Source organism: Etheostoma spectabile, chromosome 2 (assembly GCF_008692095.1).
Source record: "Etheostoma spectabile isolate EspeVRDwgs_2016 chromosome 2, UIUC_Espe_1.0, whole genome shotgun sequence".
Taxonomy (NCBI): domain Eukaryota; kingdom Metazoa; phylum Chordata; class Actinopteri; order Perciformes; family Percidae; genus Etheostoma; species Etheostoma spectabile.
In genome coordinates this window covers 15,551,807-15,561,055 of record NC_045734.1, presented here as the reverse complement: position 1 = coordinate 15,561,055, position 9,249 = coordinate 15,551,807, and the positions used below count along the sequence as shown (strand labels likewise).

Here is a 9,249-nt window from a genome sequence, read left to right as displayed (position 1 = left end):
CACACACACACACACACACACATTCTTGTACATGTTTCACAAACTACTCAAACAACCTCCACAGGCACTTTGTCATGTCCTCTGTGTCTTTATGGCATCTCAATCTGCCCTTGATGACACCGCTTATGAGCCTTTAAGCGGCCCTCTGCTGTGCACGGGCTGACAGATCGAGTTGTCATTACATTAAGTAGGGACTCTCTATTAGTGCAAATGGTGGCACATAACCAGATTATCGGCTGTGGACAGCAAGTGTGGCTATGTGGGAGGTGAGATGCTAACGGATGGTGTGTGGGAGAGTAATGTTTTATGTTGAAGGAAGAGTGATATCTCCATTATAGACAAGCTTAATTGATAAACACAACAATAAAAGCAGCAAATGGTCCCGTTGATTTCTGCCTGCAGCAGAGACAGCAGTACCGTAGAATGTAGGGAGTAATGGCACTGACAACAGCATTTCAAGTAGAGGTTTTAAAACAATATCAGGCAATGTCATCATAGTAGAGAAATAAAAGAGTAATAAAATCCCTCTCATAAAAGAAAGGGATGCAGCGCTTCCCTGAGGGATCCCTCAAATTCTTCTCACACTCCTCAATCCCTCCCCAATCACCTAATATCTCCCAACTCCCTCACCCTGGACGGCTGTTTCTATTCTTTTCACCCTCCGCGATAAGAATCACTGACTGATAATTGTCCAAATGGCCACGTTTCATTTCCATGCATAGGCTAATGAGCGCGAACTTCGTTGCCATGGGGTACACATTTAAAAGAAAGTAGTGAACGAGTTGCGATACCACGCTGTCTATTTCAGTTCTTGGCACGAGCAAACGATTCATGTAGGCTATCACGCTGATCTTTAAAAAGAAGACAAAAGTGCCCGGGTCATTTAGACGCGCCCGTTTAAAATAAGCCAAGAAAAAGATCGACTACTTTTAGACGTTTGCCCGGAAAATTGATTAAAAAAATAAATAAATAAAGCAGCAATTTGGTCAAAGTGTGCTCACCAGAATATCCGGAAAAGAGCTCGGTGGACGGAGAATCCCGAGGAGTTTCCCCTGTCTTTCTTCACCCCAAGTTGAAGACAGCGATCAGACGCGCTCCCACAGTCCCGACTCAAACTGCAAAGAGAAAAGGTGAGACCACATTGACAGAAAGCACGTCAGCCTATAGACTCTTACATCCCGGGCGGCAATTGAGGTCAACCCCCCCTCCCCACCACCCAAAAAGTACATCAATAATTACACACGTTTAGCCCACTGATCCGAAACTGTACCTCTTAAACAAGCTGCGATGATCACCAGAGAGTGAAAGGAATGGAAAAAGGACCGGGCAAGGCAGCGGCTGTCAGATCTCACTTCAAACTGATGCTGACGATGCGCACCGAGATAAGCTCAGGAGGAGGAAGAGAGAGAGAGAGAGAGAGAGAGAGAGAGAGAGAGAGGAGAGAGAGAGAGTATAACATAAGTAAAATATATACTGTATATAAATTATTAAATTGTAATATTGTGTTCATTTTCATAGTCTTATATATATATATATATATATATATATATATATATATATTATAGCTATATTTAGCAAATATGTCTTATTAAGATGTCTTAGAATTTAATTTATTTTATTATTGTTTTTTGTTTTGTTTCCCCCCTCATATTGCTTAATAACATCTGTCTTCATATTTGGGATTCATATTTGCCATACAAGTAGATTCATAACTGTTCGGATTTGGTCCTAATATTTGGACAAATTCCATGTTGAAGCTTTGGCTAACAACATTGTTATTGAAACTTTCATGCCAATAAAGCCCCTTTGAATTCAATTGAGGGAGAAAGAGAGAGAGAGAAAGAGAGAGGTGCAGTGTGAGAGAGTGGAACTTTAATTAAACAATCCTCCACTTATTTCCGCCACATATTTATTGAGCCTGGATATTGTTTATACCCATAATTCACTAACATAATTGATTATGGGACAAGATGCGTCAACATCTGTGGCTTACCACCTCGGGTACACGATTTCCATGGGAATATATATATATAGAGACGAGAGAGAAAACATAAAGGAAAGCCAGCAAACAAACTTGGTACTATAACCACATGTCAGTAGTGTATCATTTAGATTGTACATTTGCCAAATTACACATACAAGGCTTTCCTACAGTGATAACAGTCCTTTATGTAACAACTGAATTTCTAAAAACGCCTCGTTTCAAAACTGGCACTGTAGTCTACATCATGTTATGTACAACATACTAGGATGTCTGACATTTTCAGAAAAAAGAACATGACAACATGGAGAGCAAAAAATAAAATGTCCAAATAACACAGATGAAACTTTCCTTTCTTCACATTAGCAGGAGTTAAAAAACAACAACAAAACAAATATGTATATCTAATATTTCATTTTCAAACCAATTCTTTTTTGGTGTGAGGCAACAGTGCCAACCACAGCAGAATTTCTTTTCACTAGTATTACACTTTTGTTTTTCATTTCACTTTCATATGATAATTTCATATCAAATATTCTGCAAGCAAAAGGTTTGGGTACCATCTCCTGACGATCCTCTCTTTCATTAACTGCAATCCTGGCTTGGTTGATTGCTGCTACTCACAAATACCCCTTTCACACTGAGGGCTCAGCCAGGGCTGGATCAGCTTCACAACCCAGGTGGTGAGGTGGGTTGGACGCGGGCCAGTTTTAATGTGATTTGCATATGACCAGACAACGTCACTAACAACCGGGAGGGACAAATTATGTCACAGAAGAAGAAGAGATACTTTATTGATCCTGGGGGGGTGACATTAGTTGGAAATGGAGGCTCATAGTTGTCACAGGTCACTGCACACTTTTTCCTCATTGTGCTTTTAAACATGAACGTATTGTTGTGATATGTTACTAGGAACTAGATTACAACCCTAGGCGGAGTGATATGCACTATATGAATAACGTAGTCATACCTACATGTATGTAATGTGTCCTAAGGTGGAAGTAAAGTTACGTTGGATATATCCTCAAGTCCTCATCATTGATTCATAAATAACACTTCATGGTAGCAGTGGTAAAAGACCCGCTCTGTGCCTGACGTGAGTCTATTGGGAGACTGGTGAGTGAGAAGTAGGCAAGTTAAGCAGCTAGCGGGAGCAAGATAGGTAGCTAAGGGGATCAACAAAAGTGCGTGCAAACCCGGAAAGACAAAATGGCAACACATTTACTGACAATAAACAGTTCCGATCCGGATCTGAATAAAGCTTTCTCATTATTTAAACAGAAAATGTGTCTTTACCTAGATGATGAGGAAATAGAGGATGAAGCTAAACAAGCTAGGAAGATCTGCCAAGGCATCAGAAATGAAGGACTAAAATGCTGGCGGACTCAGCGATGACGACAGAAAATAGCCTGACATTCTGTGGAACTTTTTTGAGGATCATATTAAGCTTAATGTTAACCAGAACTTCAGCGTTGAAATGTGCTGATGTGTTAATAGAAGGAAGGAAATATGAAGCTTTATCAGCAGGGAATGAACAGTTAAACCAGCTGGGCTTATAGACTTCGGAAAAAGTTCATGCAATACACAGAGGACGAACATGCCAGAACTGTGGCACAAACCACAAACCGCACCAGTGCCCTGCATACAATGACAAATGCTTTGCGTGTGACATAAAAGGACACCAGGCGAGATGCTGCAGAAAAACAGACGGCAACAAAAACAAAACTCAAATGCAATGAAAATAAGTAAGTCTTGTCCACCACAAAACAAACATTAAACAAATAAGAAAGGACACAGGCTACAGCATTATTCCAACATTGATGTGGTTGACAGTCAACAGCCAGAAGAAGAATACATGTAACAGACGCAATTCCACTTGATCACAACCAGCGAAAAGTGCATGTACAGTATCAACAGTAAATCGCCTAGAGAAGAAGCCTACACAACATTGAATGTGAGACCACCTGATGTAACAGGCTATGGACATACACTTCACCTGAAAATTGACCAAGGAACATCAGGGAACACTCTTCCACTGCGCACATTCAGACAGATGTACGGAAACAATGCATGTGCATACAAAAAGACTGAAGAAAAACAACCTGAAACTATCGGCTTACAGTTGTCATGAGATCCCTTGCTTTGGAACCACCAACATCCCATGCCAACACAAGTCCAGATGGAAAATGCCGAGTTCTACGTTGTGGATGTACCAGGACCAGCTGTATAGTATTTGGACTACCCAAGAGTGAACTGTTGAGTCTTGTGACTGTGCATGGGATCACGGTTAAAGAAAAAATGGATGACAGGAAAGAAAACAAACAACAAGCAAAACTACTGAAAACAACTACCTGTGATGAGGTCAACCCTCAACTCTCAAAAGAGCATATCTGAATCAGTTTGATAAAATAGGAAATTTTATAGGAACTGCAAAATTCATCCTGAAGGATGACGCCGAGCCATTCATAAACTCACCACGGAAATGCAGCATCCACATCAACAACAAACTCGTGGAGCAGGATGTTCTGCTGACTGGTGCTGCAGCCCAGCGTACAGCACAAAGGACGGATCTTTACGTATATATGTCCGGACCCACAAAAACTGAATGACAGCCTGAAAAGATGCCCACACAAGATACCTAGGGTCGAGAAACTGAATCCAAAATTCTCAAATTCAGAGGTTTTCAGCAAGCTTGACGTGAAAGCAGGATACTGGTCAATAGAGCTTGATGAAGACTCGCAAGTCTTGACAACGTTTCACACTCCATTTTGTAGATCCTGTTGGAAACTTCAGCCATTTGGACTGAAAGCATCTCAAGATTTCTTCCATGACAAGGTGGACCAGATCCTGGAGGGGCTTGATGGTGTGGTCAGTTTAGCTGATTACATAGCCATATGCGGAAAAAATGAAGAAGGGCACGACAGGAACCTGATTAACCTGATGGAACGGGCCGCAGAAGCAGGTATGGTGTTCAAAAGAAACAAATGCATGATAAAGCGGAACAGTATCTCATTCTTTGGCAACCTGTACACAGACAGTGGCATAAGACCAGAACCTGCAAAAATAAAAGACATACAAAATATGCCAACCCCTCTAAAACAGGGATGAACTGCACAGACTCATGGGAATGCTAACTTACCTCGCAACTTACATACCAAAATTTGCAGAGAAAGAGCATTTAATGATATTAGACAAAGAGTAGCCAGGCTAGACAATTTGGATTGTGCAATACGACAGGCTTGCTTGGTTCTTTTGGGAACATGTCTACAACATGTACTATCTAACTGGGATGTTTTGGGACCGACTGGCGGGATTACTGTGGACGAAGTACACACGCCGATACACTAGTTAGAGCAAATTACATTTAACCATGTGTCCAGTTATTTAAATAGCTCACATTTCTGTTTTGTGTGAAGAGTTAACTCAATATTTTGTGTGATGTTTTCTTTTGCGGGCTGCAAAACAAGTTCCTTCCAGAGATTATCTTGCAGAGCAACTGTCAGCACGTCCGGGCATTTTTTCTCCGATCCTAGAATGTTTCTGTGGTGTAGCCAGACCTTATTCCACAGCGCTGTAGAGATGGATCTGGCAATGCGAGACTAGACATAAATTGATACTAGAGTACCCTACTGCCTTATTTACTGCTACACCGTCAATGAATCAAATGCAGAGGGGAATGTAACTTTAAGTGCATTTCTCCACAAAAAGAGGATACGTTATTTGTGCTTTAAAACGCAATTGCTGTAAAACAATCATAAAATAACCTTTATTTCTCTTATGCACATCTATCTCTCTCTCTGTCTGTGCATTTCTCTGCAGAGAGAGGCTGCAGAGAACCTATCGTACAATGTGGAATTCAAGTGTAAAACACTAGTTGTGGTGGTGTACAGCTGGACTGGAGTATGTGACAACATTTAGCTGTTCACTGAATATGACTTGTAAACTCCTCGGCAATTTCCTGCACGTGAGGTTATTAGAATGCATAGCTCCTGGGTTGTTACCCTGGTCACATCTGAATTGTAATGATCAGGGATTAGACCATGTTGACTGGCTTGGTTTGAATTGACAAAAGAAGGGTTGAACATGGGTCAGATAACCCTGGTCCGACCCGGGTCAGTGTAAAAGAGGTAAAAGTGGCTTTTGGACACTCTCTGGCATGAGGGCAAAGACAGACAGAATGACAGGAAAGTGAAAGGACAGGAGCGAGTGGAGAGAAGATGGATGGAGAAAGTAGAATAAGGGCAAAGGCCATGGTGAGATCCATGTCTATCACATGCTACGTTTACCTTCCGCAGAGAGTGAGCGAGTAGAAAGGAGGAGGAAGAATAATTCCAAGTGCTGAATAGTTTCTTTTCATATCTCTTTCCTGAGTCACCACTTCATCTGTCCACCTACCCCTAGCACGCTCTTTCTCTCACACTCTCTCTCTCTCTCAAATGTCTGCAACATCCTGCTCTCTATTTGCAGAGCATGTGGGATGAAATGTGTGTGTGTTTGTGTGTGTCAGCTTTGTACTTGTGTATCTCAGTGGATCCGTATGTATATGTATGTGGGATCATCGAAGGGTTTTTTGTGATATGATGGAATATTGATCCGTGTATACCATACACACTATATAACTCTCTGCATTTTTTGTGATCAACTGTTTACCACATGAGACTGTTTACTAAAAGCAACAACAGCTAGCATTAAAAGACACTTCCCTATATGTGAATCAATGAGTCAATTGGTCAGTTAGGTAATTGGTTAATCAATCAGATCGTTTTTTGTGTCTCCTTGTTAAGGGCAGACAGAGAAAGTCATAAGGAAGGACAGAAGTGCATATTATAAAGCCTTTACTTTCTGGATTTAAAGTTTCAGACTTTCCCAGTAAAAGCTACGCTGGCTTAAGAGCGGTTTATTTAAGACACTCTGGGACTCAGGTCTAAACCTGCATTTCAAGGTGATAATTCTTATTGCTATGCACCGGCTGTTGTATCTGTATCCATCTGTCCATCAGTATTCACTTTCATGATTCACCCAAATAATAAGAAAAGATTCTTTGTCCATGTTTTTTATGCAGGCTTGGCTAGGCAGGCAGTTCTCCTGTGTTTTAATGTATTAAACAGCTGCACACCTTGTAGATTGGTAGAATCTATTTAATTCAACTTTTCACTTATGAGACTACATGAATTAGCATGTTGAATGACACATAATATGCAGTTTCGTATAGTCAGAACACCTTGCAAGACAATTTTTTTTTCCTGCTCAGTGTACAATAGTCCTTCATAGTGGCATCGCCGACTGATAGAGTTGTACTATCTCAATAGTTGGTCAAAGTATCAATTTCCTATACAATGACATTGAATAAGACCTATTGAAGAACTATTAAAACTACATAGAGGCAAACTCCTCATCATTTTGTCTTAATTATCCATCCCCTGGGCTGTCATCATTAAGGCAGCCAGACACCGGGACATATCTGGCATTATATTTTTAATGCTACAACAACCGGCTCAGCAAAAAACCACCACAGATTATTCACAGCGTGTGTCTTGGCTTGGCTCCATATAATGTGACACATTATTATACTCTGTCTTTCCCTCCTTTTTCTCCTTCTTTCCCCCCCATCCTCATCTCCTCCTCTTCTCTCACCTCCTTAGATGCTTTTCTTGTCCTCTCTGGAATGAAAAAGGAAAGAACAAAATACCTTCATACATGTTCTGTTCATTCGCTTACAAGGTCTAAATTGCCTTGTGTGCACTGTGTGCAAGTTTGGCTGACGGTGCATTGTATGTGTGCCAGTTGTTTGTGTGCCTTTCCGTGTGCAGCAGGAAATTCAAAAACTAGGCCATATCGACCACCCAGGGGTTTGAAAGCTCAGGGGGTACCAAAGCAACATGGTTTAAATAAAAAAGCATTTCAAACGTCATTAAGGGGAAAAATAGACAACACATGCACACATGCAGAGACACACACACCCTCCCTTCTAATAAACCCCTGGCTCACATTGTGTTCAAAGAGTAACAAACACTTAATCACACACATATCTAAATAACTCTTACCAAGTTTGATAAACATCCATGTTTCATTTATTTGTGCCTCCTTCAGCTTGCGCTGGAGGCCAACCATTTTGCTATAGATTAGGGCTTCCTGTGCTGACACGGCCCAGAGCGATGAGCTGCAGACCTTGTCACTATCGATCCAGTTCAGAGCATAATGGTTATGAATGGGATCAGCTCTGATTGGTTTTGAATTTTATCTTAGAGGCGGCGGTTTAACTCACCCTTTGACCACAGCAGTGTTCGGACTGGTCAGAGAAATTTTTTTTTTAACTGTCTGTGCTGGGATTAAAAGTGCTTATACTGGTAGGACGTGGTTACACTACTATGAAGAACAAATGCATATATAAATTCATTTTCCAGCAAGAATCACTTTTTTCAGACTGTTTTTAAAGTCAAATGTCCGAGAAAGCAGACTAAACTAAGAGACTATTACTCCACAAAAGCTCACAGTGGTGTTTGCCTCATAGGGGTGGGGTGTGATTTAAGGGTTTCTTTCAAGATGATTGCAACTATCAATGACGCCATTAATATTACCTTGTATCCTCTTCTGCCAGTACATGGTCATCACCTCACCAACTGAGCCTCCATTTAGAGGTTGATTACATCGTTTGACTCTTGACCTTAGGACCTAAGGCTCGGACACAGCAGATAATAGAACCTTAACGTAACCTTACACCATTAGGTCAATGTCATGATTGCCGACTAGAGAAGAGGTTTAAGTCCTCTATTTGTGTGTTTATTTACAAAATCATTAAACTGAGGCAACATAAAAGCAAGTAATGCCATCTCACAGCAGGCCACATAACAGCAAGTAATGCCATTGCATAGCCAAATACCACAGAAAAGAAGGAAGGAAAAAAAAAAAAAAACTCCTTTCTTCTACTGATGCCCTTATAACTCAGCTTCCCCAATTGGACCATACCACCTACATGGGTGAGCTAAACTGAGCAAGCACCACAAGCCCTTAAGTTTCTCACAATACTATTGCAATTGGAGAGATTCATTACTGCTAATATTACTTTTTTTTACATATATGTTTACCCATTACAATAGGCACTCCAAATATTATAAACATGTCATTTCACTGCAGAACCATCTCACCCATTGTTCACTTTAGGATTAACCAGCCCCTCCCTTCAGGAAAACTCTCATGAGGCAAACCTGTATCTACTCTACTTGATTAAGCTGAGCTACTCACAACATCACAGGCAGAACCATAGCCAA

General features: G+C 40.9%; 1 protein-coding gene across 31 annotated transcripts in view; it reads right to left on the bottom strand.

Moving 5' to 3' along the window:
* The window catches only part of ptprdb (protein tyrosine phosphatase receptor type Db), a 151,766-nt gene extending 150,386 nt beyond the window's left edge, over nucleotides 1–1,380 (bottom strand). For 19 of the 31 annotated variants that reach the window (XM_032544695.1, XM_032544737.1, XM_032544788.1 and 16 more), the window contains exons 1-2: nucleotides 1,271–1,377; nucleotides 1,002–1,115 (exon numbers count right to left, since the gene is read on the bottom strand). The gene's annotated coding sequence lies outside the window, so the exon portion shown is untranslated. Of the gene's footprint in view, nucleotides 1–1,001; nucleotides 1,116–1,270 lie in introns of all 31 variants that reach the window. The other 12 variants (XM_032544762.1, XM_032544780.1, XM_032499190.1 and 9 more) reach the window with 4 other exon arrangements.
* Between the last annotated feature and the right edge of the window lie 7,869 nt (nucleotides 1,381–9,249).